This window comes from Symphalangus syndactylus, chromosome 5 (assembly GCF_028878055.3).
Source record: "Symphalangus syndactylus isolate Jambi chromosome 5, NHGRI_mSymSyn1-v2.1_pri, whole genome shotgun sequence".
Lineage (NCBI taxonomy): Eukaryota > Metazoa > Chordata > Mammalia > Primates > Hylobatidae > Symphalangus > Symphalangus syndactylus.
Genome location: NC_072427.2, coordinates 120,949,016 through 120,968,613, shown reverse-complemented (window position 1 = coordinate 120,968,613; position 19,598 = coordinate 120,949,016). Strand labels below are relative to the sequence as shown.

At 44.5% G+C, this 19,598-nt stretch overlaps 2 protein-coding genes across 4 annotated transcripts in view; one reads left to right on the top strand and one right to left on the bottom strand.

The window, feature by feature from the left end:
* Positions 1 to 465, bottom strand: part of LYSMD2 (LysM domain containing 2) — a 31,599-nt gene extending 31,134 nt beyond the window's left edge. Inside the window, exon 1 of the mRNA XM_055279146.2 lies at positions 403 to 465. The gene's annotated coding sequence lies outside the window, so the exon portion shown is untranslated. The remainder of the gene's footprint in view (positions 1 to 402) is intronic.
* Positions 466 to 701: 236 nt separating this feature from the next.
* Positions 702 to 19,598, top strand: part of TMOD2 (tropomodulin 2) — a 70,572-nt gene continuing 51,675 nt past the window's right edge. For all 3 annotated transcript variants that reach the window (XM_055279143.2, XM_055279142.2, XM_063640691.1), the window contains exon 1: positions 702 to 844. The gene's annotated coding sequence lies outside the window, so the exon portion shown is untranslated. The remainder of the gene's footprint in view (positions 845 to 19,598) is intronic.

The window sequence follows — 19,598 nt, the reverse complement described above, 5'->3', positions numbered from 1 at the left end:
CCCAGCCCAACGAGGTCCAACTATCTTTAGGTTAGCACGACATATAGGACTTTCCCGGCCCAAGAACTCCCTTGGAACCCCCAAGGAAGGAACTTTCACTGAGTATGCACTAAGTGCCAGACCCTAAGTGCTATGGGTCGCTTAATCCTCACAACACTTTTTCAGGCTTGAAGCCTGTTTTACAGATGAGGACGCGAAGGCTCAGACAGGCTAAGTCGTCCGGTCTCACCTCAGTGAAGCCACCACTGCGCTTGGGCTCTCCAGCCCCTCACGCCATCACCCTAGAGCCTTGCTAACCTCCACCTCGCTTACCTCCCTCCCTCCCTAGGCTGCCAACCCAACTACTCTCTCCTCCCACGCCTGCGCCCAGCCAGGAAAACCTGGGGCGGGCGGAGTCTGTACCTGAGACCGCTCTCAACGCGGCTTCCGTGTCAGGATGCTCGCTCTCACGAATGCTCATCACAAGCTTGAAAGCCTTTGCCACCCACGCTCTCCGGAGCCCCGAGAGTCTCCAAACAGCCTGCCCAGGCGTCCCCCCGACCCAGGTGCTTCCTCCCCTGCAGAGCTGTGGCGGGGTTCAGACCCCGATTCCGGGAGGGGACACCTGTCGGGGAAGGGCGGGGCTGGGGGACTGCAGGGCCGCGGCGAGGCGCAGCCGGGAACTACGCTTCCCAGCCTGCTCCGCTGCAGCCGCGCGCCCCGGCGCCGCGCCCGGCCGTGAGCCGCCTGTTGATCGCCGCGCTCGCCCCGGCCGCGGCGCCGCCCCTGCTCTCCCGGCCCCGCTCCACCGGGGCTGACGGACTGACGGCCAGCACAGCCGGCTCCGGGATGAGCGCACGGACTGGTGAGCGCGCCGGGGGGCGGGTGGGGCCTGCTCTGGCCAGCCGGTGTCTGCAGCCCCCGGGCCCGCAGCGCGGTGGCCGCCGTGCCCTTTCTGCCCGCGGGAGGATGCTCCGCGACATGGGCGCTCGGCCAGGCGGGCGCGCAGAGCCGGGCCACCTCTCGCCTCCCGGCCCGGTCGGCTGCGCCAGGGCGGGAGGCGCCCGCCGGGGTGTGGGTCCTGCGCCCCGCACTGCGGTGCCGCAGCCTCTGCAGCCCGCTGGGCCGCAGCGGGGAGGGCGCGGTCTCCTGTCCTCCCGGGCTGCGGGGCTGTGGTCTTCCACTCCGGGCTTTGTTCCCCCACTTTTCCCCTTCCTGTGCATGTTTGATGAGCTCCTGGAGTGGTATGCATCTCCCTGCTTCGTTCCGCAGGCGATGGGGAGGGGTGGACTGGCCGGCGTCTTTCCTGAGATCGCTGGAGCTGTCACTCGCAGGGCGTTTCAGCTTCCCAGAAAGCGGCCTCGTGCGGATCCTCGAGAACCTTATTATTATTGTTATTACTTTTCTGGTTAAAGTAATGGTAGTATGTGCTCCCTTGAGGCTTCCTAAATTTTCCCTGTTGACCTGCGGAAATGAAGGTGGATTTTTAAAACAGTAATAAAAGGCTCCTAATGGGAATTTTTAGAGTATTCAGAGGTAGGAAGGTGATGCCGTCACAATGCAAAATAGCAGTGAAGGAGGCCGTGCTTGCTGCAGCTTCGTCTGTGCCCATTACATATCTGAATCACGAGGCATTTAGGACGGGAATGAAAAGAAGATCGGGGGAGGTGTTTTAAAAACCAGGTTCTCCTCTTAGCTCGACCATTCAGGAGCTGAGGGACCTGAGCAAGTCCCTCCACCTCTCTGGGCCTCTGCATTTAAAGGGGCGTTTGTGCTAAATGATTTGTAAACCTCTGTTCTTCCAAGATTCTCCCCTCTCAGGGAACTGAAAAGATGAGAGTGTTTCTGTTTAACAGCACTACAAAAAGCCTAATTGTGACAACAAGCGCCTCTGCCCTAGTGAGGAGGAAAGATTTTTCAGAGCTTCAGCAATCTGATTTTTTTTAAGATAAAACTGATTTTCTCTATCTACTCTCTTCAGTCTAACCCAATAAATACGCATTGCAATCATTTTAATTTTTGTAAGGTACTGTACATTGGTGAGCGACAAAATGATGGGGTTTGTTTTTGCCTTTAGTTTGCTGAAGGTGAAGTGATAGGATCAGCAGATAAAGGATTAGTGGCTCCCTAGGGCTGGGCATGAGTAGTCAAATGTGGTCAGCATGGAGGCCGGGGAGGAAGCCCCAGCAAGAAGTAACCGGAATGTATATACACAGAAAAGAGAAGATGCGTACTGATGGATCATTGTTTGAAAAAGAAATACACAATAGAAGGAATGAGAGAATCAGGAACTCGGCGCTCTGCAAACCTAACATAACAGTTGAATAAGGCAAGGACTTACCAACTGGTCCAAAACCTTTGAGTGAAAGGTGGTTGGGGAATAGGATTTTCATATTATTTTGAAGTATCTCACCACAGGTTACTCTGGGAAAATTTGTCCTTACAGTGGAGCAATTAGGAGGTCACCACTGGAACAAAATGACCAAGTTTAGCAGCATCTACTGTGAGTCTCCCGCTGTGAAGCAATAAGGAGGCATAATTTCACCTCTGTAGTGTTCCTACAAAAAGACTTGGGGATGGGGCAGAGCAAATGGGAGCAACTATTGTAGGTTAAAATACTCAAGTGATACAACAGTGAATTGGGATGTGTGAACTTTGAATCCTAGACGAGAAAAAAAAAGCTATAAAAGACAATTTGGAGATAGTTGGGGATGTTTGAATATGGATTGCATGTTACATGATATTATGGAATTGGTGTTAATTTTCTTAGGTGCAATAATGGTTCATTCTTGTGGTTACATAGACCAGACAATCCTTATTCTTTGGAGATGTGGATGTTGGAGGTGAAGTGTCATGACATCTGCAACTTTCAGCTGTGTCAGAAAAAAAAAAAAGTACAGGAGTAGCAGAACAAGTTTAGGAACATAGCAAATGTGGCAGAATGATGACGGTTGGTGAATCAAGAAGAAAACAGATGTTTATTGTACTATTCTTTTAACTTTTCTATAGATTTGAACTTTAAGAAATGGGGGAAGTCAATAAAATAAATAAGTAAATGAAGAGAAAGTGTTGTAGAAGACGGGGGTGGTTCGTGAGAAACAGCTGCAGTGAATCTGTGGGGAATTTCTTGGCTTCACCTTCCCAAATTGAAATCACCTATTGGAGGTGTGAGTGTGTGTGTGTGTGTGTGTGTGTGTGGGGGGGGGGGTGTTCCCATTTTTGGTTTATCTTGGCTACTCTCAATCATTTATGCTTAAGATACCCCATCCTCTAGCTTCAACTTCAAAGTATTAGTAATTCCCCATACCTAAGAAATGCTAGCCCTACCCAAGAACCATCCCGAAAGTGCTGTCCCTTTCCTCTCTATGTCCGAGATCTGTGTCAGTGTGTAAGGAAGTTTGAGAACGTAGGCAGTGGTTCATTTTATTTTGGGTTAGGGAAGTGTTGGGGGGAAAATGATTTAGCTTTGTGATAGGACAGAAGTTTTGGGGCTTCCTCTCATTCCCTTGTGTGTAAATCATATACAACCAAATGTTTTCCTTATAGACTTTAAGTGGTTCAAAGAGGTTCATAGAAGGCATGTGCAGAAGAGACTTCCTGTTACCAGACCACGAAAACAGAATCAACTCTTACAACACTTAATCTCTTACACGGAATCCCTTGCTGCAAAGATATTTTTGCTTTACCTGGATTGTATGTGTTTATGTATACATGAAAATACTAATTTAAAGTATACATATTTACTTGCATGAATGTCTGTGTGTACCTGTGAATCTCTCAGTCAGTATTCCCCAAAATACATAGAATGTTAATGGGTTACAAGATAAAGAAATTGCCTAGCCAGATGTGGAAAACACTAAACAAAGCTGGACAAGTTGGTTTATTCTTGACTTTTCAGAGCCTTTCATGGGTTAATGTAAATGGGGTGGGAATGTCCATAGGATGTGATATGTAATGTTTCCCAAACTGTGTGCAAAAATAAAAAATGAAAAATATCTTGAGGGGCTATCGTTACATGGAACCACCTTTGAGAAACTGCCTTTAATGCATTTTTGAGTGAAAGGTCAGGACATATGATTAAATGTGTAAGTTGTAAGTATTTGTGCTTCACATTACCTACAGATTAGAATTCAAATTTCGGTTTCTGGTTTTAATGGATCATAACAATTTGACCCCAGTCTACTTTTCATCCTAAATTTCCCAACTTTCTTCCTATAAATTCTCCTGCTTAGTCCTTTGTTGTATACTGTGAACCATTTTTATTTTCAGCACACCAAAAAGTCAATTCTACATAACTTTAAGGCTTCGTGGTTGTGTAAAATGAGATGCGCTCTTCTGCTATGGCTCTTCCATGGACTGAGATAGCCACCTTTCCTCCCAAAGCCTTTTTGAGTTCCTTGGCCTTGGTCTTATGTTTCAGCACAGCCTTCCTTAAAGCTGTGATTTCTTGCCATTTCTGCTTTTATGATTTGCCATCCTGTTTTGGCATCAAGGCTGCCCCGCTAATTACCTCTTTCACATGTGTCGGTGTTCCTGGGTTCTCTTGGTGACAGCTAGGTAGGATGGGGATGAGAAGGTCAGCTCCAGGACTGTGAGTGGCAGGAGCTCACAAAACAGGGCCCAAGGCCAGCCATGCCAAGCCTGGACATGAGGAGAAAGGAGACAAGCTGGGGCACAAGCCCTAAGAAAGGACCAGGAGGTCCCTCGTCAGAGTGGTTAGAGGAGTGTGGAGTACAGTGAGCTGGGCTGCTGTTCAAGCAGTGTGCATGGGGACAACTGTCCTCATTGTTGATAAACAACCATTCTGATTGGGCAGTGTCCATTCTATACCAGTTGTTAAATGTTTTGCGCATCATCTAGGTAAGCACTCACAAGTCAGGGTGCACACAGCATCCATAAGTCATTACAAAGCCTGGATCAAAACCTAGCTGGTATAAAATGCCAAAGAAAGAGACAAGATGAGTGAGTCAAAGACCACATAAGCAAGCAGAAGAAAGGAGGGCATATGAATCAAAAGACAAAAAGCAGGAAACCCGGTGCCAATCAGGAAGTTAGAAGAAGCCCGTAAGTTCCCAAAGGCAAGAGGAAGGACATGGTTAAAAGCAACAGGCAGTTAAAAACCAGAAAGGCACAGATCTCCAAGTGGAAGGCAAGGAGACAAATAGAGGTCAAGCAACAGGAACTCCTCTAAAAGCAGAAAAGAAGGCCAAACACAGGGACAAGGCAACAGCGGGAAATAGGACCCGCCATGAGAATTAGAAACCAAGAGGCAGGCTGGGCAGACAGCAAGACTTTTTGGCTTTTTGACTACTTCCTGTCCAGGTGGAAATCTGTCTCGTAGCTTGGCCAGCTTACACTATGGTGGCTTTCTACACCTGGCGACGCTGGCCCGCAGCTCTTACAGGTGCTGCCTCTTTATATTCAGCAGATCTTGATGGGGAAAACAGAGGGAAAGAACACCCAAAAAACGAGATTATTCCACAACCAAGGACGAAACAAAAATAGATTTGACTGAGGGTTTGCGCTTGCTAGACACTGTGCCTAATATGTACATGGTCACCTTAAGTGTCACCTCAGCCTTCTGAGATAAGCACTGTTCTTTGCATGTTTTACTGAGGAAGGAACAGAGGTTTGGAGAGGTTGTCACTGCACACATAACTGCACCATCAGACCTTGGTTTGGTTAACTCCGAGGCCCGCACTTTTAGTCTTCTGTGTTGTTCTAACCTTAGACAGGAGCAGTCCCTAGTGGGCACCTTGTTTTTCAAGTGTGATTTATGCTTTGGCAAGTTTGTGTTGTAAGATTGGGAAATACGAGCTCCGCATTCTAGTAAGATCTGCTCCTCTTTACTCTTTCAGCTTGTTCCTTCCCATTGCCGTACCATATTTCTGACTGAGACTTCTCCTTATCCCGCCTCATTCTGTCCTTCATCCTCTGCAAGTATTTCCCAGAATATGTAGAAGCCTTTTAGTTGTTTTAAAATAAAACAAACTTAACTGGCCCACCTTCAAATAGCTACATTACAAAACAGGCCATTGCTGTTATATTTGCCCAGCAGCCAGAAATGAATTAAATATCTAGGATCAATTCATGTTTTGTTGGAGGATACATTGATATGCAGATTCTGTTCTAATTTACTAGTTTTAGAAAATGTGGATTTGGATCTGGTGAAAATCGGTGTACTAATTGTTTAAAATTATGAAATATTGAAGATATATTAAAAAGAATAAAGAGGGCTGAGCATGGTGGCTCACGCCTGTAATCCCACACTTTGGGAGGCCAAGGCGGGTAGATCACCTGTGATCAGGAGCTCGAGACCAGCCTGGCCAACATGGTGAAACCCTGTCTCTACTAAAAGTGCAAAAAAATTAGCCGGGCGTGGTGGCGGGCGCCTGTAGTCCCAGCTACTCTACTCGGGAGGCTGAGGCAGGAGAATGGCGTGAACCCGGGAGGCAGAGCTTGCAGTGAGCGGAGATCGCACCACTGCATTCCAGCCTGGGCGACAGAGAGAGACTCCGTCTCAAAAAAAAAAAAAAAAAAGCCATACTCCTTATTTTCCTTCCCAAGGCTTGTATATTTGGATAATAGGAAGAGTTCCTGTACTTGCCCACCGGGACTCCTGGAAGCCTTGTTAGGCATTTGCTTCACTCCAGCGTGTACATTAGCATCGTATTGCATGTTAAATGCTTGCCATGGGACAAACACACCGCTGGAGGGGAGGCTGTAGCAGTGCTTTGCTAACTTCCCACTGCAGCATTGCTAACAGGAAGGGAAGACAAGTGGGAGCCCTTGGGCAGCCTTGGTGGGGGCAAAAGCAGACCAGCCATGAGCTGGAAAAGCTTTGATTTGACTTTAAAAGCTATGAGAATGCTGCATTCTCCTCCACAGTATTTCTATATTTGTTTTTTGAAAATACAGCCTGGGCAATGTAGCGAGACCCTATCTCTACAAAATATTTAAAAACTAGCTGAGTATAGTGGCACACACCTGTAGTCTCAGCTGGGGTCAAGGGAGGTGGGTGGAATATTGAGGCAAGAGGTTCACTTAAGCTCAGGAGTACAAGGCTGCAGTGAGCTATGATCACACCATTGCACTCCAGCCTGGGGAACAGAATGAGACCCTATTTCTAATAATAATAATAACTAGCTTTTTCCCAAATCTTCAAATCAAAGTTGTGCTCCAGGAGGATGCAAGTTTTTTTTTTCTCCTCTGACATTGATACAACATAGGCAATTTGTTTTAACAGCTATGTTACATAGTATTAACATGTTATTTTAATTAATTAATGTATTTTCCTACTGAAGTATGACATGGCACTTGTCTTCTGGGAGTTCGTAGTGTAGCTGGAGAGAGAAACATACATGCAACATACATGAAAAGATAGCAAGATACATCAAATTGGTGATGTAGGCATACAAATTTAGAGGAAGGAGCAACTTCTGTGCGCTTAGATGATCTCAGAAAGCTCCATCACAGGGAGAGGAAGCAGTGGATAGAGTGGAATGAGCTCTGGACCTGCGGGTTCATTTGAACTCATTTCTTTCACATGACATTTGTTACACAATATTTATTGGATACCTACTTCAGATCAAGAACTGTGCTGGGAGTCAGGATTTTATCAGTGAATAAAATCCCCCTCCCTCACAGAGATTAGCAAGGAAAATAGAGATAAAGCAAGTAGTTGTAATAAAGCCAAGAACAGATATGATTAAAGGGGTAGCATGGAAATGGGGAGTGACCCAGACCTTGTCTCCAGATCCAAACAAGGCTTCCCTGAAGAAGTGAAGCTTGCATGAGACCAGGGGATGAGTAGGATAGCAGTCAGCCAGAGGGGAGTGGTGTGAGAGTGTTCTGAGCAGAGAGAACAACATAAGGCATGATCCAGGCATTGGAAGTGGGCCAGGAGGCTGGAGCCAGGAGGAGATGGGGAGTGCAGCACAGGATGAGGCTGATGAGGATGACAGAAGACAGACTGAATTTGAACCTTATCCTCAAGGCAGCAGAAGCCACTGGAGGATTTTAAGTAACTAGAGAAGAGTTGTTTAACTCTGTGCTCACTTTGGCCATTTGTATGGCAAATGGATCAGAGGGGGATAAGGCTGAATGTGGGCAATGCAGATGAGTGAAGTAGGTGGATTCTCAACACGTTTAGGTAAGGACAGGATTTGGTGATTGATGGCTGGAAAAGAGATGAGGGAGAGAAGATGTCAAGGATGGCTCCCTGGTTTTTCGGCCAATTTCCTGAAATGGGGGATTCTGGAGGAGGAAAGATGATGAGAGCACTTCTGACATATTCGAGGTGTCTGAGGCAGCCACGGAGAGATGTGGATTAGGCAGATGGAAATACAGGGGCCTAACCCTCAGGAACAAAGTCTAGGATGAAGATACAGATTTTGGAGTCTCCTGGATATATATTATAATTAAAATTTTGGAGGCAGATGAGTTCCTTCAGAGAGAATATGTAGTATGGAAGTAGAAGAATTTATAAGATGAGATCTTGAAGAATGCCAGTATTTAAGGTGGAGGAAGAAGAATTGCTAAAAGAGACCAAAAAGAAATGGTCAGAGAAATAGGAGAAAAACCATCTATGTTGCTGGATTGGGCAATCTTTAAGGCCTCTCTCTGACATTCTGTGGTCCTGCAGAACTGGGATCTGAGCCAGGTCTCAAGAGCAGAGCGCATAGATAGGCCATGAGAATAGAGAACAGCATTCCAAGTAATATTATTATATCAGCCAGCATCCCGACAAGAAACAGGGGATACACTCAAACTGAGTAACTCGAGAAAAATTTAATAAAGAGGCTATTTACAAAGATGGGGGGAGGATTTAGGGAATCCAACAAGGCAGAACTCTGGCACCAGCTGCACAAGGACCCCTTACCACCCAAGGCCTGAGGCCAGCCAGGGGCAGGCAGCTGTATGGAGAGGGCTGCCTCTTGGGAGATGTGACCTTCTGGACCCAACCTCCCCCTCCCCTGCTCTCCAGTTTCCTGCTAGTGCCCCCTGTGGGCCAAACAGAAGCCAGATAAGAAGGGAACCCATTGATACAGTCTAAATAGATCGTCTTCCTGGAGCACAGAGCAGCAGGGGAGTGGATGTGGAGGGGCAAACAGAAGATAGCCAGAACAATCATCCTGGAAGATGGAAGTATTTTGGTAAGAGGGTGTGTTCATTCCCTATTGCTGCTGTAACAAATTAGCATAAATCCAGTGGCTTAAAACAATACAAATTTATTCTTATTGTTGTGGAAATTAGAAGTCTGAAACACATGTCACTGGGCTAAAATCAAGGTGTCACAGGACTGTATTCCTTTCTGAAGGCCCTAGGGGAGAATCCATGTCCTTGCCCTTCCCACCCTCCAGAGGCTGCCCACATCCCTTGGCTCATGGCCCCTTCCACCATCTTCAAAGCAAAAAAATTGCATGACACTGACTCTTCTGCCTTCCTCTTCCAGCTTTTAAGAGTCCTTTGGCTTACATTGGCACCCCCAGATCATCCAAAATGTCTTTCTATTTTTAAATCTTTAATCTGGGCTGGGCGTAGTGGCTCACGCCTGTAATCCCAGCACTTTGGGAGGCCGAGGTGGGTGGATCACTTGAGATCAGGTGCCCAAGATGAGCTTGGGCAACATGGTGAAACCCCATCTCTACTAAAAATACAAAAAATTAGCTGGGTGTGGTGGTACATGCCTGTAATCACAGCTACTCTGGAGGCTGAGGCAGGAGAATTGCTTGAACCAGGGAGGCGGAGGTTGCAGTGAACCGAGGTCATGCTATTGCACTCCAGCCTGGGCAACAAGAGCAAAACTCTGTCTCAAAAAAAGAAAAAAATCCTTAATACTTAATCTAATCACAACTCATTTGTTTTGCCATGTGAAGTAACATATAGATGTGAGGAATAGGAGGAGGACGTACTTAGGTGGCCATGATTCTGCCTACCACAGAGAGCAAATAAGCCATTTTAGCTGAAGTGGGCTCCCCAGGAAAGTAATGAGAGAGAAAACAGGAAGTGCAGGTTAAAGCCAAATCATGGGAGCTTTGGAGCTAGATTGTCTGGATTTCATTCTGTAGACAAGAGGGAGCCATTGTAAGTTCTTAACCAGGGAAGTGGCTTGTTAGCAGTGTTGGAAAAAATGATCCAATTATAGTGTTCTGGGTAGCTTACAGGGAAAAACAGAAATCTTTCAAGATGCAATCAGAGTAGTCCAGGCATGAAGGAACAAAAGGCTGAAACAAGAGTGAAAAGAAGGGGTGGTGTGAAAAATGTTGTGCAATAAGGACTGCAGGAGGTGCTGACCGGCTGGACTCAGAAAAAAGTGGGAGAATCTGACGCTGGTCTGAGTGTTGGGAGTGTCCGACTGGTAGATTAATCTAGACAACAACTCTGTTTTAGAGAAAAATTGGGAGTTTAGGTTTAGTTACAGAATCCAGCAATAGAAATCCAAATAGAGGCTGGGCACTGTGGCTCATGCCTGTAATTCCAGCACTTTGGGAGGCTGAGGCAGGAGGATTGCTTGAGCCCAGGAATTCAAGACCAGCCTGGGCAATATAGTAAGACCTCATCTCTGCAAAAAAGAAAAAAAAATTTAATTAACTGGGCATGGTGACATGCACCTGTAGACCCAGCGACTCGAGGGACTGAAGCAGGAAGATCATTTGAGCCCAGGAATTGGAGGCTGCAGTTAGCTATGATCAAGCCAGCCTGGGCAACACAGTGAGACCCTGTCTTTAAAAAAAAAAAAAAAAATTCAAATAGAATCTTATAAACTCTAAGATACCATTGATTGTAAAACTCTCCAGTATTTTATGTATCACTAAGAAAAAAAGGCTGGCAATCAAAATACTACATGTTTTCTTAAAAATACAAATTTTTGGCCAGGCATGGTGGCTCATGCCTGTAATCCCAGCACTTTGGGAGGCCGAGACGAGCAGATCACGAGGTCAGGAGATCGAGACCATCCTGGCTAACACAGTGAAACCCTGTCTCTACTAAAAATACAAAAAAAAATTATCCGGGCGTGGTGGTAGGCACCTGTAGTCCCAGCTACTCGGGAAGCTGAGGCAGGAGAATGGCATGAACCCGGGAGGCAGAGCTTGCAGTGAGCCGAGATTGCGCCACTGCACTCCAGCCTGGGTGAGAGTGTGACTCCATCTCAAAAAAAAAAAAAAAAAAAAAATACAAATTTTTGGCTGGGCACAGTGGCTCATACCTGTAATTCTGGCACCTCGGTAGGCCAAGCTGGGAGGATCGTTTGAACACAGGAGTTGGAGACCAGCCTGGACAACATAGTGAGATCTGGTATCTTCAAAAAAAAAAAAAATAGCCGGGCATGGTGGTGCACACCTGTAGTCCCCTAGCTACTCAGGAGACTGATGTGGGAGAATCGCTTAAACCCAAGAGGTCAAGGCTGCAATGAGTTGTAATGACACACAACTGAACTCAAGCCTGGGCAACAGAGTGAGACCGTGTCTCAGAAAATAATAATAATTTTTACTTTATTGAAAGAGCTGTTTTCGACTTCCACATAGGTTTTTTGAAATCTTTTTTACTGAAGTGTAAATGACATACAATAAAGTGCACATATTTCAAGTGTACAGTTTGATAAGGTTTGACATATGCATGTGTGTGTGAAGCCATCACCACAATCAAGGTAGTAAACATATGCAACATCCCCAGAAGGTTCCCCATGCCCCTATGTCATTCCTCTCATCAGCCCCTCCCACCTCTCTCCCATGCCTAAGCAACTCTGATTTCTTTCTGTCATATAAATTAGTTTACATGTTCTAAAATTTTAGATAAATGGAATCCTGCAGTATACATTCTTTTTGGTCTTCTTTCTCTCATTATAATTATTTTGAGGTTCATCCATGTTTTTATGTACATCAATAGTTCATTCCCTTTTATTGCTGAGAAGTATTCCATTATGTGGATATACGACAATTTGTTTATTTTTATTTATTTATTTAGGGACAGGATCGTACTCTGTTGCCCAGGCTGGAGTGCAGTGGTGCAATCATAGCTCACTGCAGCCTCGACCTCCTGGCTCAAGCAATTCTCCCACCCCAACCTCCCGAATAACTGGGACTACAGGCATGTGCCACCATGCCCAGCTAATTAAAAAAAAATTGTACAAATGGGGTCTCACTGTGTTGCCCAGGCTGGTCTCAAATTCCTGGGCTCAAGAAATCCGCCTGCCTCAGCCTCCCAAGGCATTGGGACTACAGGCGTGAGCCACTGCACCTGGTCACAATTTGTTTTTTATTCATTTACTATCATTCAGATTGTTTTCAATTTTTGGCAATTACAAATAAATGTGCTATGAATATACATGGATTTTTAAAATCATATATCTCTCCTGTGCGTACATAAAAAGGGGAAATGTAAGTGAAATGCATTCATTAGTTGATATTCTTAAAACTTCACACTCAGAGTCCAACATTTTAGATCACTATTTTACTTATCCATATCTGGTTCTTTTCCGCATAATAATTTCCTCTGTGCTATCGAGTGGTAATTTAAAAAATCTGTAAAAAAACAAAACTAAAACTAAAAGCCATTGAACTGGGCACTTAAACTCACTCTGTAATTATGTGGAACTATCCTAATCTGGACCTCTCTTTGGGAGTGCTGCTAAACATACCTGCATTGTCACCTCGCCACGATTGTCTGCCTTCTAAATTTTAAAAGAGTATTCCACAGTGGTCCCTGGGATTTCCTTCCAAGTCCTTTACATCCACTCTGCTAGTTTTGAAGCTGGTGCTTTTGATATTTAGGTATATACAAGCAATGACAAGTACATTTTTACTACTGCTGGGACAACAGTAATTGTAGGACACCATCAATTCTAAGACACATCTCAATTTCAGAATGTTAAATGTGGCAAAGTGTGCATTTTAGAATCCATTAAGTAGGGTGGTTCAACCAATTCATTTGATGGATAAGGGCCTGGAAGATGCCATCCTTGTCCTGTGTGATGCAGTAAGTTAGTGGTAGCTGGCACCGGAACAAAGTGTATAGGATCCAATTGGTTTCTCTGACTTTAGTAGGATTTTTGTTTGTTTACTAGAATATAGTCATTAAAGCTTTTAAAAAAAAAAAAAAAGGAGGGCTGGGAGACCTCATCTCTACAAAAAAAAAAAAAATTAAAAATTAGCTAGGCATCGTGGCACATGCCTGTAGTCCCTGGCGTGGTGGTGCACACTTGTAATCCCAGCTACTCCAGAGGTTGAGGCGGGAGGATCACTTGAGCCCAGGAGGTGGAGGTTGCAGTGAGCCGAGATGGTACCACTGCATTCCAGCCTGGGCAACAGAGGGAGACCCTACCTCTAAATTAATAAATAAGGAGGTGAGCTAATGGAAAAGAGCATTGCATTGCATGTGAAAGGGGTATCGACACAGAAACCACAAACCTGGCCGGGCGCGGTGGCTCACGCTTGTAATCCCAGCACTTTGGGAGGCCGAGGCGGGCGGATCACAAGGTCAGGAGATCGAGACCACGGTGAAACCCCGTCTCTACTAAAAAATACAAAAAATTAGCCGGGCGCGGTGGCGGGCGCCTGTAGTCCCAGCTACTCGGAGGCTGAGGCAGGAGAATGGCGTGAACCCGGGAGGTGGAGCTTGCAGTGAGCCGAGATTGCGCCACTGCACTCCAGCCCGGGCAACAGAGCGAGACTCTGTCTCAAAAAAAAAAAAAGAAACCACAAACCTGAACATTGTGAGCAGTTGAATTCACAAAGGAAAGGGAACACTATTCTAATAGCCCTTAAGAGGCCCACCTGCAGCCAGTCTCATTCCATGCCAACTCATTCTTCATTCTTTTTTTTTTTTTTTTTTTTTTTTTTTATTATACTTTAGGGTTTTAGGGTACATGTGCACAATGTGCAGGTTTGTTACATATGTATCCATGTGCCATGTTGATTTCCTGCACCCATTAATTCGTCATTTAGCATTAGGTGTATCTCCTAATGCTGTCCCTCCCCCCTCCCCCCACCCCACAACAGTCCCCGGAGTGTGATGTTCCCCTTCCTGTGTCCATGAGTTCTCATTGTTCAATTCCCACCTATGAGTGAGAACATGCGGTGTTTGGTTTTTTGTCCTTGCGATAGTTTACTGAGAATGATGTTTTCCAGTTTCATCCATGTCCCTACAAAGGACACGAACTCATCATTTTTTATGGCTGCATAGTATTCCATGGTGTATATGTGCCACATTTTCTTAATCCAGTCTATCGTTGTTGGACATTTGGGTTGGTTCCAACTCTTTGCTATTGTGAATAGTGCCGCAATAAACATACGTGTGCATGTGTCTTTATAGCAGCATGATTTATAGTCCTTTGGGTATATACCCAGTAATGGGATGGCTGGGTCAAATGGTATTTCTAGTTCGAGATCCCTGAGGAATCGCCACACTGACTTCCACAATGGTTGAACTAGTTTACAGTCCCACCAACAGTGTAAAAGTGTTCCTATTTCTCCACATCCTCTCCAGCACCTGTTGTTTCCTGATTTTTTAATGATGGCCATTCTAACTGGTGTGAGATGGTATCTCACTGTGGTTTTGATTTGCATTTCTCTGATGGCCAGTGATGAGGAGCATTTCTTCATGTGTTTTTTGGCTGCATAAATGTCTTCTTTTGAGAAGTGTCTGTTCATGTCCTCTGCCCACTTTTTGATGGGGTTGTTTGTTTTTTTCTTGTAAATTTGTTTGAGTTCATTGTAGATTCTGGATATTAGCCCTTTGTCAGATGAGTAGGTTGCAAAAATTTTCTCCCATTGTGTAGGTTGCCTGTTCACTCTGATGATAGTTTCTTTTGCTGTGCAGAAGCTCTTTAGTTTAATGAGATCCCATTTGTCGATTTTGGCTTTTGTTGCCATTGCTTTTGGTGTTTTAGACATGAAGTCCTTGCCCACGCCTATGTCCTGAATGGTATTGCCTAGGTTTTCTTGTAGGATTTTAATGGTTTTAGGTCTAACATATAAGTCTTTAATCCATCTTGAATTAATTTTTGTATAAGGTGTAAGGAAGGGATCCAGTTGCAGCTTTCTACATATGGCTAGCCAGTTTTCCCAGCACCATTTATTAAATAGGGAATCCTTTCCCCATTTCTTGTTTTTGTAAGGTTTGTCAAAGATCAGATAGTTGTAGCTATGCGGCATCATTTCTGAGGGCTCTGTTCTGTTCCATTGATCTATGTCTCTGTTGTGGTACCAGTACCATGCTGTTTTGGCTACTGTAGCCTTGTAGTATAGTTTAAAGTCAGGTAGCGTGATGCCTCCAGCTTTGTTCTTTTGGCTTAGGATTGACTTGGCGATGCGGGCTCTTTTTTGGTTCCATATGAACTTTAAAGTAGTTTTTTCCAATTCTGTGAAGAAAGTCATTGGTAGCTTGATGGGGATGGCATTGAATCTATAAATTACCTTGGGCAGTATGGCCATTTTCACGATATTGATTCTTCCAACCCATGAGCATGGAATGTTCTTCCATTTGTTTGTATCCTCTTTTATTTCATTGAGCAGTGGTTTGTAGTTCTCCTTGAAGAGGTCCTTCACATCCCTGGTAAGTTGGATTCCTAGGTATTTTATTCTCTTTGAAGCAATTGTGAATGGGAGTTCACTCATGATTTGGCTCTCTGTTTGTCTGTTATTGGTGTACAAGAATGCTTGTGATTTTTGTACATTAATTTTGTATCCTGAGACTTTGCTGAAGTTGCTAATCAGCTTAAGGAGATTTTGGGCTGAGACAATGGGGTTTTCTAGATATACAATCATGTCATCTGCAAACAGGGACAATTTGACTTCCTCTTTTCCTAATTGAATACCCTTTATTTCCTTCTCCTGCCTGATTGCTCTGGCCAGAACTTCCAGCACTATGTTGAATAGGAGCGGTGAGAGAGGGCATCCCTGTCTTGTGCCAGTTTTCAGAGGGAATGCTTCCAGTTTTTGCCCATTCAGTATGATATTGGCTGTGGGTTTGTTGTAGATAGCTCTTATTATTTTGAGATACGTCCCATCAATACCTAATTTATTGAGAGTTTTTAGCATGAAGGGTTGTTGAATTTTGTCAAAGGCCTTTTCTGCATCTATTGAGATAATCATGTGGTTTTTGTCTTTGGTTCTGTTTATATGCTGGATTACATTTATTGATTTGCGTATGTTGAACCAGCCTTGCATCCCAGGGATGAAGCCCACTTGATCATGGTGGATAAGCTTTTTGATGTGTTGCTGGATTCGGTTTGCCAGTATTTTATTGAGGATTTTTGCATCAATGTTCATCAAGGATATTGGTCTGAAATTCTCTTTTTTGGTTATGTCTCTGCCAGGTTTTGGTATCAGGACGATGCTGGCTTCGTAAAATGTGTTAGGGAGGATTCCCTCTTTTTCTATCGATTGGAATAGTTTCAGAAGGAATGGTACCAGTTCCTCCTTGTACCTCTGGTAGAATTCAGCTGTGAATCCATCAGGTCCTGGACTCTTTTTGGTTGGTAAGCTATTGATTATTGCCACAATTTCAGAACCTGTTATTGGTCTATTCAGAGATTCAACTTCTTCCTGGTTTAGTCTTGGGAGGGTGTATTTGTCGAGGAATTTATCCATTTCTTCCAGATTTTCTAGTTTATTTGCATAGAGGTGTTTGTAGTATTCTCTGATGGTAGATTGTATTTCTGTGGGATCGGTGGTGATATCCCCTTTTTCGTTTTTTATTGCATCTATTTGATTCTTCTCTCTTTTCTTCTTTATTAGTCTTGCTAGCGGTCCATAAATTTTGTTGATCTTTTCAAAAAACCAGCTCCTAGATTCATTAATTTTTTGAAGGGTTTTTTGTGTCTCTATTTCCTTCAGTTCTGCTCTGATTTTAGTTATTTCTAGCCTTCTGCTAGCTTTTGAATGTGTTTGCTCTTGCTTTTCTAGTTCTTTTAATTGTGATGTTAGGGTGTCAATTTTGGATCTTTCCTGCTTTCTCTTGTGGGCATTTAGTGCTATAAATTTCCCTCTACACACTGCTTTGAACGTGTCCCAGAGGTTCTTGTATGTTGTGTCTTTGTTCTCGTTGGTTTCAAAGAACATCTTTATTTCTGCCTTCATTTCATTATGTACCCAATAGTCATTCAGGAGCAGGTTGTTCAGTTTCCATGTAGTTGAGCGGTTTTGACTGAGTTTCTTAACCCTGAGTTCTAGTTTGATTGCACTGTGGTCTGAGAGACAGTTTGTTATAATCTCTGTTCTTTTACATTTGCTGAGAAGAGCTTTACTTCCAACTATGTGGTCAATTTTGGAATAGGTGTGGTGTGGTGCTGAAAAAAATGTATATTCTGTTGATTTGGGGTGGAGAGTTCTGTAGATGTCTATTAGGTCCACTTTATGTAGAGCTGAGTTCAATTCCTGGATATCCTTGTTAACTTTCTGTCTCGTTGATCTGTCTAATGCTGACAGTGGGGTGTTAAAATCTCCCATTATTATTGTGTGGGAGTTTAAGTCCCTTTGTAGGTCACTGAGGACTTGCTTTATGAATCTGGGTGCTCCTGTGTTGGGTGCATATATATTTAGGATAGTTAGCTCTTCTTGTTGAATTGATCCCTTTACCATTATGTAATGGCCTTCTTTGTCTCTTTTGATCTTTGTTGGTTTAAAGTCTATTTTATCAGAGACTAGGATTGCAACCCCTGCCTTTTTTTGTTTTCCAGTTGCTTGATAGATCTTCCTCCATCCCTTTATTTTGAGTCTATGTGTGTCTCTGCACGTGAGATGGGTTTCCTGAATACAGCACACTGATGGGTCCTGACTCCTTATCCAGTTTGCCAGTCTGTGTCTTTTGATTGGAGCATTTAGCCCATTTACATTTAACGTGAATATTGTTATGTGTGAATCTGATCCTGTCATTATGATGTTAGTTGGTTATTTTGCTCGTTAGTTGCTATAGTTTCTTCCTAGCCTCGATGGTCTTTACAATTTGGCATGTTTTTGCAGGGGCTGGTACCGGTTGTTCCTTTCCATGTTTAGTGCTTCCTTCAGGAGCTCTTTTAGGGCAGGCCTGGTGGTGACAAAATCTCTCAGCGTTTGCTTGTCTGTAAAGTATTTTATTTCTCCTTCACTTATGAAGCTTAGTTTGGCGGGATAGGAAATTCTGGGTTGAAAATTCTTTTCTTTAAGAATGTTGAATATCGGCCCCCACTCTCTTCTGGCTTGTAGAGTTTCTGCTGAGAGATCAGCTGTTAGTCTGATGGGCTTCCCTTTGTGGGTAACCCGACCTTTCTCTCTGGCTGCCCTTAACATTTTTTCCTTCATTTCCACTTTGGTGAATCTGACAATTATGTGTCTTGGAGTTGCCCTTCTCGAGGAGTATCTTTGTGGCGTTCTCTGTATTTCCTGAATCTGAATGCTGGCCTGCCTTGCTAGATTGGGGAAGTTCTCCTGGATAATATCTTGCAGAGTGTTTTCCAACTTGGTTCCATTCTCCCCATCATTTTCAGGTACACCAATCAGACGTAGGTTTGGTCTTTTCACATAGTCCCAAATTTCTTGGAGGCTTTGTTCATTTCTTTTTATTCTTTTTTCTCTAAACTTCCCTTCTCTCTTCATTTCATTCATTTCATCTTCTATCAGCGATACCCTTTCTTCCAGTTGATCGCATCTGCTACTCAGGCTTCTGCATTCTTCGCGTAGTTCTCGAAACTTGGCTTTCAGCTCCATCATCTCCTTGAAGCCCTTCTCTCCATTGGTTATTCTAGTTATCCATTCTTCTAATTTTTTTTCAAAGTTTTTAACTTCTTTGCTATTGTTTTGAATTTCCTCTCGTAGCTCAGAGTAGTTTGATCGTCTGAAGCCTTCTTCTCTCAACTCATCAAAGTCATCCTCCATCCAGCTTTGTTCCGTTGCTGGTGAGGAACTGCGTTCCTTTGGAGGAGGAGAGGTGCTCTGTTTTTTAGAGTTTCCAGTTTTTTTGGTCTGTTTTTTCCCCATCTTTGTGGTTTTGTCTACTTTTTGTCTTCGATGATGGTGATGTACAGATGGGTTTTTGGTGTGGATGTCCTTTCTGTTTGTTAATTTTCCTTCTACCAGACAAGACCCTCAGCTGCAGGTCTGTTGGAGTTTACTAGAGGTCCACTCCAGACCCTGCTTGGCTGGGTGTCAGCACCGGTGGCTGCAGAACAGCGGATTTTCGTGAGACCACAAATTCAGCTGTCTGATAGTTCCTCTGAAAGTTTTGTCTCAGAGGAGTACCCGGTTGAATGAGGTGTCAGTCTGTCCCACTGGGGGGGTGCCTCCCAGTTAGGCTGCTCAGGGGTGAGGGACCCACTTTAGGAGGCAGTCTGTCCGTTCTCAGATCACAAGCTGCGTGCTGGGAGAACCACGTCAGACAGGGACATTTAAGGCTGTGGAGGTTCTCGCTGAGTTTTTGGTTGTCTGTGCCCTGCCCCCAGAGGTGGAGCCTACAGAGGCAGGCGGGCCTCCTTGAGCTGTGGTGGGCTCCACCCAGTTCGAGCTTCCTGGCTGCTTTGTTTACCTAAGCAAGCCTGGGCAATGGCGGGCGCCCCTCCCCCAGCCTCGTTGCCGCCTTGCAGCGTGATCTCAGACTGCTGTGCTAGCAATCAGCGAGACTCCGTGGGCATAGGACCCTCCGAG